Raw genomic sequence first — 16,124 nt, forward strand, 5'->3', positions numbered from 1 at the left:
GTAAATGGAGACCAGGGCTATGTGGGCTATAAACCCAGTGAGACCTGTCGTAGTCCCACTTTTTGTGTGTTTAATGCTATAAGCCACCGCACAGCCGTGCTTCCAGAATTGGTGCTTATGGGACCCTGCAGCAAATTCCCCTGTGGGAAACCAAAAGTGGAGAAAGGGAACTTATGTGGGGAGGGAAGGAATTGAACTACCCACCCCCTCTCCCTTTCCTTTGGCTAAGTGGTAGCCCAGGCAAAGGGAAGGAGAAGGGCTGTTGGAACGGGGGGAGGACAGTTCATCAATTCCCTTTGCTCACAGCTAGTTACTGAACTGACTCAATAAACATCAAACCGTGTGTAAGTGATCCAGTAGTGTATGGCTAGAACCGAAACAGTTACGAACACACAGATCTGGGTATCAGTTACTTATCTGTTCAGCTGTTTTTCCATAGTCGTCACAGTAAAGTTTCAAGGAAACTATCTAGATACTGAGGATTAAGAGTCTTACTTTCAGTCAATAAAGAACATCTGTGATTCTAAATTCTATGCTTAGAGAATATAAACTTTCACAGCAGCAGTTCAGTAAGTCAAGCATTCTTGTCTAAATAGCAAGATGTATATTAATTCTCTATTAGAAATGTAATCAAGTATGCAAAAGAAAATTGAAAAAGGTTATTTCTGCACACAAAATTTATTTTCCTGTGTGTATATTCTACACTTCAGGCTTGCATCACTCAGAGTGCTCTTATGCACCAATCACCTGTTTGCCTCGTGAACAACGGCACAGCACTGAAGAATGACTGCTCATGTGCAGCAAGCTGAGTACTAACATTTATATGACCACATCGCAAAAACATTTTCTAAATGCAGCTCAGAGGTATCTGCACAGCTACTGCTGGAGATGCCTGTCTGAACAGATCTAAATCTGAAAAGAAAATGGAGACGTATTAAGGTAATCAGTAAAAGACACATGCAAATATTACTACCTATGAAAATATTTAATTAGTATTTAATAAAGAAGGAGGAATGCAAGTTGTACATCTTTATCAACTATTGTTTTTGTTAACTTACTTTGTAAACTAAAATTGGTTGAAGATGCTCACCTTCCTGTACCCTCACCACTTCTCTTGTACTGGCTCTGCTCTTCTGCTGCCTCTGAACCAACTCAGCCTTCAAAATGCAACAAATGAGCCTGTGGATGGGGAGGAAGAGTCGTTTTCTGCCAGGTCAGGATGTCGAATGGGCTCGTGAAGAAAAGCGATAGGCAGCAAACATTCAGCCACAGAAGGGACAACGTTGCACGGCTCGGAGCAGCAGAAGTACTGGTCAGTATAGACTTCAACAGATGAAGAGCAGCAAGTTTTATATCAGTATCATGACCTAGAGACAGATACTGTTCTGATGCTCCCGGGCTCACACTGACTGACTTACTGCGTTGCATAAAAACCTCCCATTCTGCTCAAGTATCTTTCTTTAAAAGAATACTTTGGCCATTCAAAATTACTGGAGCAGTCTGCCACAACCTGTGCCACAAGGGCCACGTTAGCACCATTCTTCGGTCCAACAGATTCCCTACAGCCAACTGTTTTCCTTGGGAGCTGTGAGTGGCTCAGGGAAATCACAAAAGACACAACCTTGGTTTACCTGTTCTCAGGATACAGACTAGTGTACTTCACCTGGGGCTATGGACTGGTGTTACCTATCTACAGGTGCTCTTAAAATAATTGTGTTAATTGCCTTTTTTTTTTCCTTCACAGTTCCTGGCCAATACCTTCCACGTTGGAAGGAAAAACCAATGTGTAATTTTACATGCAAACTAAACAAAAGGCTGTTTCTTCCCCAAACAAAGGAATAACTTGAAAACATTTTAATCTTGATCGTGAGTTGAAATAAAGGCTGATACCAAGAGAGCGCACACAGAGCACAGGTCATGATGGGCCGAGTACTGAAGAGAGAAAGCAAGACGAGGAGCTTCCTGATGCTAGGACATCCATAAAAGCCATTGCTAGTGCTGCAGTGGCAGTAATTCAGCAGCATAAGGACAAAAAAAGGGAGACTTACTTCAACAAATTGGATGTGATATATTGCACTTTTAGTGCTGTATCCCATGGCTACTGAATTACTGAATCTTCATTGACTGTTTTATGTCACATGCCCTCCTGATTTGCTGTCGAAGTTTCTTCCTACACAGGCTGGTGGTCTCTCATTACGACCAAGATTTACAGAGCACAGATTTCAGATTTTATAGAACCCACTGTGCTTACTCAAAATCCACCTTTTTTTCTAATCAACTGAAATAACACTTTTTGGCTGTGACTCCTGGTGGGTTTGGTTTGTTTTGGGTTTTTTTTTTTTTTTTTTTAGACTTACAACACATATTTCTCACTCAGACCTCTAAGGATGTTAATGAGATTTATCCGCACAGTCTCTCTCACTATTTGTCCCCCCTTTAATTCTTTGAGATACAAGTACTTTTATGTTACAGGAAATGAGGACAACAGAAAGCTGCGGATCCCATGAATGTAAAAATTGTCTTGAAGGCATGGAACAATTCAGCCCTAATTACAGCCAGCTGGAGTCTGCTCTCTTCGCAGTGATACTTAGATAATTAACCAAATACTGACTGATGCAAGATTCAAGTATGTCACTGCCACTCAGCTATTCAAGGTTAATTTTTGTATCCGTCACTGAAATGAAGCTCAAAGGATATTATCAGCTAAAGTCTGGCAAATCAGTGACACACAGCCATACAGTTAGGCAAGGATTATTTTTCCTTCACTGAGCTTGGTGCTACCTTTCTTCAGCTGCAGAAGAAATGTCTTTTCCATTAAAAAGCTCATAAATTTTGATTAATTTAATACTTGCATATTCACTCAGTTTAAGCCCTAAACTTAAATACAGTGAAACCACAACAATGATTAATAAAATAAACCCCATAATGTTCCGATAGGCATTACTCTCGTAAGAGATGTTTATTTCTCACAGTATGTCATCTTTAAATTTGTGGGTTTGTGTTTCTTCCTAAGTAAGCTTCATAAGGATGTTGAAACCAAACAGCCATATACACTGATTTGACTGCCAATGCATATACTCTGAAACTATTACAAAAGAGGATGGCAGAGACAGCGCTCAAGAAATCTGAAATGTTTGGAAGGCAAAGCTGCTAATGCATCCCTCCTCCTCCTTGTAATGAAATACATCTTAAAGTTGTTAGGTACCTCAGCTGTATTTGCAGCAAAACACAAATCTGACAGAGGAAGTCAGTACAAACAAGAGGAAGTTGTCTTCCCCAATTCTATTTTCAGCAGTCCTTTCCCTGAAAATATGAATTTTTTGCCAGATTCAATCCCTCTGAGTGGTTATAGATTCATAGACTGGTCCAGGCCAGAAGGGACCTCCAAAGGTCATCTAGTCCGACCTCCCTGCAGTCAGCAGGGACACCCCCAACTAGACCAGGTTGCCCAGGGCCTCGTCAAGCTTCACCTTGAATATCTCAAGGGAAGGGGCCTCAACCACCTCCCTGGGCAACCTGTTCCAGTGTTCCACCACCCTCAGAGTAAAGAACTTTTTCCTAATATCCAATCTAAATTTCCCCTTCTCCAACTTAAAACCATTGCCCCTCGTCCTGTAATTAGTGCTGCACTGATCAGGGGAAAACATTGTGGTAGCTACTGCAACTTTTATTTCTAGTTATTAAGTCAAGAAATCTACTGTGAAAAGTTTGAAATATTTTAACCTTGTAAAGATGTTCATAAAGAGAGTAATATACGCCAGAAGTTCTTGGTAAAGACAAAACGCAATGAGAAACATTACCAATCAAAAATTGTTAGATCTTGGGTAGGGCTATAAAGAAGAAAAACTTCACGCAAGGCAGTAGTATACTTGTAGTGTTCTTCAAAAATCTGGGTGGGGAGGCAAGAATCTAAAGAATCTGGGGCAGGGATCCTTTTTCATTTGGTGTTTTATTTGTCCTCACACCTCTTATCTAGCATTGGAAAATAAACAATCCCAATTCTGTTTGCACACTGCCTCACATGCTCCTTCCGTAGGAAAAGTCTGAATTTTGTTAACTATCTGTGGAATGCCACCATAATGCAAATCACAAGGTGTCACCACAACAGTGTAAGTTAAACTATAACCTGCAGCTTTTCTCTGGAGAATACACAGAATTTTATTACCAGAAATGGGAAGTAATGGAATAAAAATCAACGCTTAGCAAAAAAAATAGGTTAACTCATATAAAGAATGACATATAAGACACGGCTGAAAAGAAAGCAAGCCAGGTATTTTTGGAATTATTTTGAAGTCCATTAAAACACCTACCTATTCATCTATGAGGCATTTTTGCTTAAAATATATGTATGCTAATGTTCATATTTAAGATAGTGATGATTGGGCTGAAAAAAATCGTGCTTCGTAAGAACAAAGGAAGAAAGACTGTGCATCATCCGCAAGTGTTCCTGAAAGCATTTTCAGAGAGTTCCACTGAAGGGAGTTAAGGAGACTGGTGTTTGAAAGGAAAAGTTGCATTCTGGCTAAATTGCTAAGAAACGCCTTAAATCTGAGAAACCTCCAATGTTCCTATTATTTGGTGATAAAAGGTGAGATAAGAGATGTTGCTGAAGCAACTCAGTGCATGAAGTAGACGCTGTGGTACACGGGGGGAAGAACGTGACAGTGCCCAGAGGCTGGGGACAGTGGCACTGCCTGCCCTCAGTGAAACACCAGAGCTTCCAGAGTCTCAGACACCGTCGGAGGTGACAGCACGGAGGAATGGGCTGCGCTGGCAGGAGCGAAGGCATCCTCTCTCCTAACGCGGTGTGCAGCGCTGCCATCCTACCCCTGTTGCGCAGGTATATTTTTAGAGGTGGCTGCTTTCTGTTCTCTCATTCCCTCCCTCTGCTCCTAACAGTAACAGACAGGCCAGAAGTATGATATTTACATCACCGCCTATATGCCATTTCCTAATAGGGAGAGCATGGAGCTAATGTAACAACTGTGATTTACAGGCTGTAGCAAAAAAATAGCAGCGATACTGTAGGCTGTAGCTCCTGAGTATCTGGACAGCCCTTAAAACAAATATCTTTTTATGGCAACTACATACCTAATCTTTCCAACTCAATACGACAGTTATTCTTATTCATACCAAATGATTCTTAATTGCAGCAGGTTCAAGTGTGTTGATTATCTTTTTCAACCCTAGAAGTTGATCACTTTCTTAATTAGCAGAATGTGAGATGTTCAGGGGTTTTTTTGTTGTTTTTTTTTTTTTTCTGTAAAGAATGGGAATGTGTTTCTTGCCAAGACCACATTGCACAATAACAGGCGAGAGGAGAATGAAAGGACCCAGCATGAAAAACGCAATCTAATTATCACCAACTGAACAGCTGATAAATGAAATGACAAAGTAAAATACACTAGTTTCACATGATGGAAATTAAGGGAGGATGAATTTGTTATGAATATTGAACAAATGAAAATTGGAGACCTCACCGTAAGCAAGGTCTCTTATCCCCCGTCACTGAGAATTCCCAGCTCCCGCAGTAAGCAATCCACCCCCCCAGCACAAACAGGGCCAGAGGACCCGATGCCCAGCAGCGGAGTTGTTTTGATGGAAAATACAGGAGCCTGCTCTAAATGAAGAGCAGTACTGGTTTGGAGCTTTACAAACTTAGGAGATGATTTTTCCACTTTGCCTGTCCTGCTTATTTGAAGTTTCCAGGGACAGCCGTCACACCAGCACGAATTTAAAAACACAAGCATCCGTCTCCTTTTATCAGATGATCTGACAAGGACGAGATTTTTAACATACCTGTGATGGGACAGATTTCAGAGAGAAGTGAAAATGGAGACTGATGGAAGCTAGTGAAAAACCAGAATTGCCCTTTGGAAAGAATTGCACATAGGGACCTTTATTAAATATTTTTATGTTACTGTTGCTTACTCTGTCAATGTTTCCATTTTGAATCATCACCTTCAGACATTTAAAACTCCACTGAAAAAGCCTGGTTGGACCTGAAAAACTAGCCAGTCAGATCACAGGGGAAGAACAAAGTCTCTTCTGAACCCCCTCAACCCAAACGCATCCTAAATTTAGTATCTTGAGCTACTTTTGAAATAGAGCTTAAAAAGTTGGGGTTTGAATCTTTCTTTTGTTCGTATGCAATTGAAGTTCAAATGTTACCTTCCCTCTTCCCTGGTTTAGGGATGTAGTTCTGCGACGTGCAGCTGGCCTGTTCCGGACCAGAAGCACACAGAACCCAGCCCCTCTGCTCCCAACGCTTCTTCAAACTGTAAGTACAAAGTAATCAATACAGCAGTGGGAGTCTGGCAAGCTGTTCAAGAACAAAAGAAATCCACTGTAGAAATGTAAAATCATTACAGGAATATTTTTATGGTTATTCTATTAAAAATACATGTAAGCCAGTAGCCCCTCCCTCTCTCCTGCAGGTACCTGGCTTTATCTACAGTGTACATCAATCACAGCAGGCTCCGCTTCAGCGCCAGTGTTTTATGTTCCTTCCCCGCTCTAAGTGCCAAGCCAAAGAGAAGGAACAAAGGCTGGTGTTGTTCCTGGAAAAAAGGGGTTCTGCAGGAATTAGTGGGCAGTTTCCTTTCATGCACAGAGGCCTGCATTCTATACGATGAGTTAACCTATGCAAACACATTCGTAGCATAATTTCTTTTCAATGGAAAGCGTCCCTACAGCAATGTGCGTGGGTACTGCATGCGGGAGAGGAGGCTAAGAATCGTTTCAGAAAAATTGCTCCTGATGGTAAATTACTGTGTGGCTGGAGAAGCGGGCACGCTGGTGAGCAGAGGTGTGTCCAGCTGCCTACAGCCTCCCATTGTTATTGAGAAGGTGGTGACTTCCTCATCATTGAATCTTTCCCCTTATTTTGCTCTTCCTTCCTGATGATAAATGCACTTTTTATTATTCTAACCAATGCAACGTTACTTTTAGAAATTTTATCACTCATTTAGATTTTACTCGGTGAGTCAAGCGGAAAAAATGTGTTCTCAAACTGAGAGAAAACCCTCCCATTTGCAATCCCTGAGCCAAGAGCACCTCCCATGCAACATCCTCCAGCTGTTCTCAGAGACAGAAAGAATCCGTTCACGTGGCATCCTCAGCCAGTTCCCACCTAGGCCACACCGGACCACCTCCAGCAGGAAGATCTGCCCAAATCAGCAACCCCTGGCTCTTCCCTGGCCTCCTCACACTACACAAACCTCTCCGTGTTCAGCCCATTAAGATCTTCCTCTGCCAGCAGAGACATCTATCATGTAGCACGGCTATTCCTCTTCCAGGGCATCTGATCGCCACTTTTATCAGCTAAATAATAGTAATTTGAATACAGCAGCACAATTATGGGAACCTGTTTCCTCAGCTGAAGCCATTATCCCAGGTAGATTTACAGTTAGCACTGTTTTGACAAAGGCTGGATGCAGAAAGAAGTTGCTCTGCCAGGCAGCAGCGTACAAGGTAACAAACAAAACATCACCTTTCAGTTTTCTAAGGATTTTTCCTCTAAAACCATGACAGTTGTAAATTATTTGTATATTCTAACCTGCTGAATAAAGACATGCCAAGGTGGTAGATTTTCCTTAGTAAGACCAAGTAAGAGCCTGTGATTAGCATTGCTTTTTAACTTGTGCTGCTAATATTTCTGGGCTCTTAAGTGTCTCGTACAAATCTGAAAGCACACTAAAGTGCCCCAGCTTCATGGCTTTTGCAAAATAAAGACATGAGAACTGGAACCGTCTTCTCTTGTTCTCATTAGGCGTGTCGATGAGAGTAAGTATATGTGCACAAGTTCATAGAGAAAGGACCACAAAGGTAAGGAGAAAAACAGAGAAAAAACATTAAAAAGAGCACAGTAAATTTGAAAACTTTAAAGAAGAACATTTTTCTTACAAGTTCCTTTTTGGGCTTCTTTTGTCACCACTGTGGATGAATTGAATCTGCAAGGCCTCCCTTCTTGCCAATACAGTAGGAGAAATAAAAACAGTATACAAGCAACTCTGGCAGCAAACCAGACAACCGGTAAAGATGGGAAACCAGTTGGGGAAAAGTCTCCACCAGTCTGTTGACCAACTGACGCATCAGCTGAAGCTGAAAGGTTTGGGTTGGGAGGCTCTAACTGCTGGCCTGACTGTGCTCTCTCAAGAGACATAAGGAGCCTTAATGTGAATTTCAGATAGAAACAGTCATGTTAATGCTGAACGTTTTCTAAATTCCTCTCTGTAACCCTCACAGAAATTAGGATAGAATTATCCTAGGGCGCTAACAGTTCTCCCATTAAAGTTTTAACACAGCCTGTGATACATGGGTGGAATAAATACCTTACTTGGACTGGGTAAGGGAGAACAGCTATCCTTCCAAGGCTCAGAAATGCACTACTAATTTTTCTACCAAAGTTACATACAAATACCATCAGATCTGTTCCCTCTCCCTCTCAAGAACAGAGCGTAGTATGAAAAGGAACAACTATAAATGTCTGAAAATCTGAATTCTTAACATTTTTGAAATTGTAGCAAACAAAACCACACCACATTTTTATTCATGCCAAATGGCAGACACGTGGAGATATGTCACGTTTGATATACATGGTTCCATTACTGTTTTCCACCAGTGTAACCAAACTGAGGAGAATTCTATTGTACACAGGTTCATCGAGGCTTTGAGAAGTGCATGAAGACCTTTGACTCTCTTCTCTCAAAAGATATCGAATCACCATCTTGGACTACTAAAGGTGTGGTAATTTCCCCCCGGCTTAAAACTTCTGTTTTTAGTGATTTGTGACACTGCACCCCCTTTTACAAGGAGACAGAGCCTACAATCGTAGAGCTCGGAGAAGCTGGGGGCTTTGCAGGGGGGCTGGACTAGATGACCTGTAAAGGTCCCTTCTAACCCAAACTATTCTGTGATTCTACTCTAACTTTAAAAAGTAGCACAGGTTTGTATTTTTGACGAGTACATTGACCTGGTGAAGACATAGTACAGGTCTCAAGTATAAGATAAAAGTATTTTAGATATTTCATACCTGAGCATGAATGGATAAAGGGCAGAGAACAGAATAAACAAGTAAAAACAGCAAATTAAAAAAAAAATGGAAAAAGAAAATAAATTTTCAAGGAAAGGATGGTTGTTAGCAGAAACAAGCAACCTTCACTTCACGGTGTACTACACAAGTTGGTCTTTTCTCTGTTTCAGAAGTCACACAAGTTACTGACCATGTAACTAAAACCAGGCACGGAGGTGCTTCCACAGCTTGTTCTGAATTGCAGTTTCGCTCGGCGTTTGGTCAGAAGAGTTACTAACAGAGTAATAACAAAATGTAATTTTGTTCTTCAATGCTGAAGAGACTGAATGAACCCTCAGGAAGAAATTTCAACTACCAATCAGATAACACCATCAGATAATAAAATTCCAACTTCTTGCTAATAAATGAAACTCACGAAATTACAGATTTATCCGATGTTTGGCTTTTGTAAGGTTACTCTAGTTAAACTCTGGTAGGAATAAGACAATATCTCTATAATCCATACAAATTGTCTTATGATATTGTATTAGGGAAATAAAGATGTCAGAAAAATTAGTTACCGCTTAAGTTTGAGCCGTTTCATCCATTCTAACACCAAGGGTTGGCTGCGCAAAACCTTCTGCAGCTACTGGCAATAAATCCCGCTGAAAATTTCAAAACTTCCTACTTCTCCAGACAAATTTGCTTCACTCCCTTCTCTTCATGGCTACTGGTCAGGACAGCAGCATTTTCTGTAAAAGACAGACAATGATGTTATTTCAGACAAACTTCTAATGTGATTTGTTGTTAATTTTCCTTCTTTAGTGATCTCCTGATCTCTTAAACGCTACGAGAGCCACATAAAAAGACACCTGAATTCTTTTCAGAGTTGTGGCTGCACAGCTGGCACACCACATTCTTTTCCTTCTCCTCAGCATTCAAATTTGTTTTCTGACCCCCCAGTTTCTGCTGCAGTCCCCTTTTAATTCTATCTGCTCTATAGCACCCTCCAATAACAAGCAGTAACAGCATGGGTTGGGCACACGCACTGATGAACGGCCTGTAGAAGCGAGCTGCTATAATTTATGACTTTTCTTAGTAAAAGGAACAGGCAATCTTAGCAATTTTCCTATTTTTAATCACAATTTCCAAACAAAATATAAAGAATTAGCTAGAGGGAAAAAAAAAAAAAGAAAAAAAAAAAAGAAAACCAGCAGCATATACTACATCTTTTAAGAGAACAAAAGCACAGAGGTTTACGTTACTCATGTTTGCATGTAAGCAGTTCACGGTGGTTAGACCTTCATCCCAGCAAGTTACTCCAATAAATAACCTTCACCTTAATCCAGCATAACGGAAGTCAGAGACACTTAATAGGCACGCTCCTCTCCTCACAGAGCAGCGGAGAGGTATTTGTTGTTCTGACACTGTCCAGTCTTGTGCCTCTAACGTTCCCAGGGGGCCTTTAAGTTACTCAAGGAGACAGCGCTGTATAGTTCTTTTGGGGTTTTGTTTGTGGGTTGGGGTTTTGTCTCTGTCCCCCGCCCACCCTCCCCCTATTCTGCTTCTGTGACTTCAAGCGTGAATGCAAGTTGGTGGAAAGAAAATAAACACAAGTGCCCAAAGAAATTATTTGTATTATGAAAGCCACAGATAAGAGGGAGCAAAGCGCTTTGTAACTTCTGTGGAGAGAAATGACAGCCTGGTGAGCGGACACAGACCGCACGATGGCAAGACAGCGCTGATGAGCGAACAAGGAAAACCATCCACTGCTGAGCGACATAAGAAAAACGCCTTAACAGTTATCACAACAAAAACATTGTTTTCAGGACATTTTGAAAGGAACTGAAATAGCTTTGCAGATGAGCAGCAACAGGTGAGCTGAGTAAGAGCCATCGTAGCAGGAAACATGCATTATGCACTTAAAAATGTAATTATTGAGACAGGTGAATACCCTCCTAATGAAGACAGATAAAGGAATAGCCACTAATTTAGTCTGAAACTTCAACTTGTGGCTAGTCGTCTAAATGGAGATACTAGAGATTAAGTCAAGACCTTACTCTGAATAGAGAAGATTTAATGCTCTCCTCCCAACCTGTCTGACAGTTACCAACCAATTTGCTTTTGCAGATGGGATTAGCCAGAAATACGGCCTAGGGGAAGAACAGAGCCCTGCAAAGCCTCCAGAAAGGGTGGTGAGAGAATACCACAGTCCTTAGTTGTTTGAGAACCTCACTCAGCAGCAAAAAATTTTGCATATTATAGAGTTCTTTGAATTAAGAAAAAACAGCCCTGAAGAACAGAGAAATCAGCAAAAGCTTCATGGTGTGGAACAGCTGCATTGAACATCTAAAGTCTCTCAGCAAGGTGATGTGTTTGTGTAAAGTTTTAACCCCTTCCAGAATATTTTCTTTCTGGCTAGAGGAGCAAAGGACTGGGAACTTTGTGGATTTAGGCAGCACGCTCAATTTAAAGAAGCAGGGTAGCCGAGGGAGCCAGATTTCTCCTCCTCTGGTCCCTTCAGGTGGCCACGGCTCCATTAGCCTGCAGTACCTGTTCCCAAATTGTGGGCACCTCTGGGCATAGCTCAATAGGAAGCACCAAGATGGGTAAACGTTGCCATAGCCACATCTCCATCCAAGTTAAAATAGACAGAATAACAGTAGAAATAGTAGTTAATGGATGGCAATATTAAAATTCACTGAGGGCTAGCAAATAACATACATAACATCCTCACTGTTCCCAGGACTGTTATCCCAGGAACCCATCTAAATTAAAACAAAACTAACAAAACCAAATGCGGTTATGTTTCTAACCGTGCTACTTCTTTAAACGTAGATAAGCTGGAATACTATAACAAAATACCAATATTTAGATCCATTTGCTAGTTTTGGTTGCATTTGGAATTTTTGCTTCTGTCCTAAAATTCTGCAGCCTTTGCAGAGCAGCAGTGAAGGGGTTTGCTTGCCCTTTTGCCTCCCCTTGCAGAATTGCAGTCCCTCCACTCTGGCCCAGATTCACCACCGCAGCTTTATACACATCAGGTGTTCCTGGGGCTCCTGAGGAACATTTAGGTGCCTTTTAGAGCTGCCATTACATTGTATTTTATAGGTGCCACAGAAAACATTGTGTCTCCAACATAAGCACATTGCATATTAAAAGGTAACTAAGTCAACAAGTGGTATGGAGATCATATACAAAGCACACTGACTTAAAAAATGCATTTTATTACTCCAAAAGAAAAGGATTAAACCCCGGCACAAACCCTGACCGCTCTATATTTACTTACGTTTCAGTGCTCAGTACTATAGATTAATTTACAACATTTTAAGTTAATCGATAAAGATGACATGAAATCCTTCCTTTCAGCTGTCGCTCTATATTTATCAGGCAATTACCACGGATGGAGTAAATGAAGATGGAGATAAATCCCTCTCCATTTTTCTCCTCGGCTTTGCGCAGAGGCTGCAGGCAGTAGAAACTCAGTATGAAAAGAGCTGCCATGTGACTCAGCCCCATCCAAGCTGTCCCCACCAAACAAAGAGGGAGGAATGCTAAACAAATGAATCACAAGCCATTGCTGCAAAACATCCCCTACTTTCTAGCAACAGCCAGCGCTGGGAGCTATCTGTCCTGTCAATCTGAGTGACAGCCCATGAATAAAAGGGCACCTAATTACAAGATTAGTACCAGGAAGTCTGCATTTCAAAAACCACCATACAAGTTATGATTGCTGACTGTGGGAGGAGGCAAAAACTAAAGCAAACCCACAAGGAAACAAAGCCATGATTTGGGAAATATTTTTCCAATTAATGTTGACTGCAAGCGAACTCTTCGAGGGCTGTGAATGCCTGGTGGTACTTTAGCATTCTGTACGTTGCCTGATTTTTATCATAAGAATTACTTTTTGCTTTCAGATGGCTATCAGATTTGCCAAGCTAGGAGGACTCTGGCAAGACTTAGACTGTTGGATACTAATGAATCAGCATGTTGATATCTTGGACACAAACCCCAGTAAAAATACATAATTGTCAGTATGCATGTTAGGTTGTCCTTTTAGCATGATACAGTAGAGAGAGGGGAAACAGGTTATTTCCAAATCGACTGCATCAGCGAAGCGTAACACAATATCACGGGGTCAATACCAACAACCACAGAATTTCATTAAATCCTGGGATTTCCTTCCATGAAATTTCACAGGCCTCCCACACACAATGGATAAGCGACAGCTTTGCCAAAGAGGCTGCGAGAATCCCCGGGCACAGAAAACACTGATCTGAAGACAAGAGTTTCCAGAGCTGCCTCTGAAGCGCGAGGGGATATTGCTGTTAGTTATTACTGTGCACGTAGGGAGGCTGCTGGGGTGATGGCTCTTTAAAGTGGCATCACCTAACCCTTGGTGAGGTTAATAAAGAGGGATGTGTTCTGTTTTTGGGAAGTAATAACTTCTTCACTTCAAAATTGTCTCCTCGAGTGAAGAAATGCCGGAGACAGACCACATCCACTCAAAGGAGATAAAGGGAATGAATCAGTACAGGGAATGTGCCTTCTTGTCCAGATATACTAACGTTTTTAAGATAAATTCATAGATGTACAGGAGAAAAGACTCAGAAAAAGGGAGTTTAAAAATCAAAACTTTTTTTACTTTTTAAAATATTAAATGTAGTATGAACATACTGTTTAAAATAGAACTGATTCATGGAGAGAAAGGAAGTACTTAATGACTTGATCACGCTTAAGGGCTCTTAAAAACAAGTATCTGTTACTCATGCATTTGAAGGATTTGCTGCTCCTGAACTACTGATTTGAAAAAGCTTTTGACACCGCAAGATGACGACACATCCCAAAGGGCTACAGCATAGGTTGAAAGTCTGTGCGCCCTCTGAATGCTATTCCTTTCATTGAAGAAAGGAAAGATGAGCAAGAGGAGGAAAAAAAAAACCAGGCATTAATTGCTTTGGTTCTGGAAACGAGATGACAATAAGGTTCTCCGCCCAGAAGAACCACCGACTAACCTTCCCGTAGCTGATCATCCAGGCACAGGTTAAAACCAAGCTCTGAATATACATCTACCCATCATTCTGTGACCACATCCAGCTGACCCTAAACGGAACAGAAAATACTATGCCTTATAGCTGTAGCAGCCATCCTAAAAAGTTGGAAACAATTCATTATAATCAAACTGACTTTCTAGAACACAAACCTGCCAACTGTACCTGGGAGTGACATCATCTTGGTATATGCATTGGGAATATATTTTCTTTCATGAAATTAAATACCTTGCCGTGAGCTACCAAGATGAAAAAACAAGCTGAAGATATTAAACCCCTCATATCTGAATTGAAATGGTTAAAATCAAAAACCTTCTACCCTCATCCTCCCACCAAAAAAAACCCGTCATGTCAAGAAGAATAAGTGATTGAATTCTGAGACCACCAGGGACTGTCCAGCCCGTCAGCTGCATCTTCCGTAGGGCAATCTTTATTCACTAATTTTTGACCTAATATTACAGACCTGCTATTATTAAATAAGAGGAGAATGTCTGCAGAAAGAAGACAGAAGGTACTGCTAGCCATCCTTCCTTATGAATCAATCATGTAGAAACTTCTTAGCGATTGAAGAAACACATGGTTTATTAAAGCTTGGAAGAGAGTTTCAAGTTCAGCCAAAAGGAATTTATTAAATTCCCAAAGAGCTGTACAGTCCTGTGAGGGAGGCTCTGGGACAGAGGACAGCAACAGCAGCAGCACCTGCCAGTAAAGCAACACAAGTCTACGGCATCGTTTTTACTGTTCTTTGCTGTAACAACAAGCTAAATTTCCTATCTCAACAGCTAGTGACAAATCTGGGCTTTTACTGGTATTTCACTTTCACAAAAATCTCATGAATATGTGAATGTGCCAGGAGTCCTCCTCTAGAACAGCAATACAAGCCTCAGGTGGTGACATGGACATAGGGATAGAGGAAGAAGGAAAAATCATCAACAGGAAAAACTGAAAGCAACAATAAAAACCCCACCCACCCCCAAACCCTCAAATAGTTGTTTATGCAACTTTCTTTCACAAATGAAACCCCAAACTTGCACTGGGATTATGAATTGAGTTTCAGTCCACTCCCCCACCCACCACCACACTCCTTTGCTGTTTGCCGAGTTTTATTAGAACCATCTGTGAGATCCTCCTCTTCCAGTTTCTTATGTCTGTTAAGCTGGCAGCTGCACTTTATCATCTATTTAAAAAAAAATCTTTGTTTCAAAGATTGTTGAGACAGAAGGTCTTTGACAGGCTAAGAATTATCTCTTAAAATCAACAAAGAAACCACATCATATGCTGTGCTTTGCAGATTAAAGGGGAAGAATGGAAGTTGGGGTATATATTTAATGGGAAAATAAATGAAGGTTTTAGGTATCAAGAAAATTTTTACCAATGCAATTTATCTGACAAAAGTCCCAATCTACCAAAGTACAGCAAGTACAGGATAGTTTCCAGATCATCATTATCACAGATTGACGGAAGCGAAGGAAAGGCAGAGAAGCATTCCCTTACAGCATCGCACTGGCAAAAGATAAGCAAAGGGAGTGCGAAGAGGAGGAAGAATGTTGATGAAGTATAGTCGCAGAGCTTGGGTGATTTTCTTTATACGTGGATACAATTATTACAAGTTTTTGAATACAAGAGTCATAGACTTTAGACTTTCTTTTCATTAAAAGTATTGTCTGCACACAAACCAGTCATCCCCAGCAAGATCCAGTCATCAGTAAGGGGAAAAAAAACATAAAAAAGGTACAGCATGCCTTGCAATCCTCTCCTTACGCTTTATTAGCCTGTGTGTGCTGCTGCTGCTTAAGCTTAAATCTCTCTCTATAACCCTCCCAAAACATATTTGTTCACTTATACGTACAGATATACCTATTACCACCATGCAATCCATCACAGTGGGATAACTTCTGCCTGTAGCATATGGCAGGGCACATCATCACTGATGAAAAATAGCAAAAATCCTCAGGGCTTTCATTTGTTCTCATATTTTTCTCCTCCAAAGTGTTCCTGCAGAAGCATTTCCCTACTTGCACAAGAATGGTGCAACCTTAATTTTGGAGGGATTAACAAAG

At 41.0% G+C, this 16,124-nt stretch overlaps 1 protein-coding gene across 1 annotated transcript in view; it reads right to left on the reverse strand.

The window, feature by feature from the left end:
* Positions 1–16,124, reverse strand: part of PEAK1 (pseudopodium enriched atypical kinase 1) — a 116,916-nt gene that overhangs the window by 54,384 nt on the left and 46,408 nt on the right. Inside the window, exon 2 of the mRNA XM_074156047.1 lies at positions 9,595–9,765. The gene's annotated coding sequence lies outside the window, so the exon portion shown is untranslated. The remainder of the gene's footprint in view (positions 1–9,594; positions 9,766–16,124) is intronic.

This window comes from Numenius arquata, chromosome 11 (assembly GCF_964106895.1).
Source record: "Numenius arquata chromosome 11, bNumArq3.hap1.1, whole genome shotgun sequence".
In the NCBI taxonomy this organism is placed as follows: Eukaryota; Metazoa; Chordata; class Aves; order Charadriiformes; family Scolopacidae; genus Numenius; species Numenius arquata.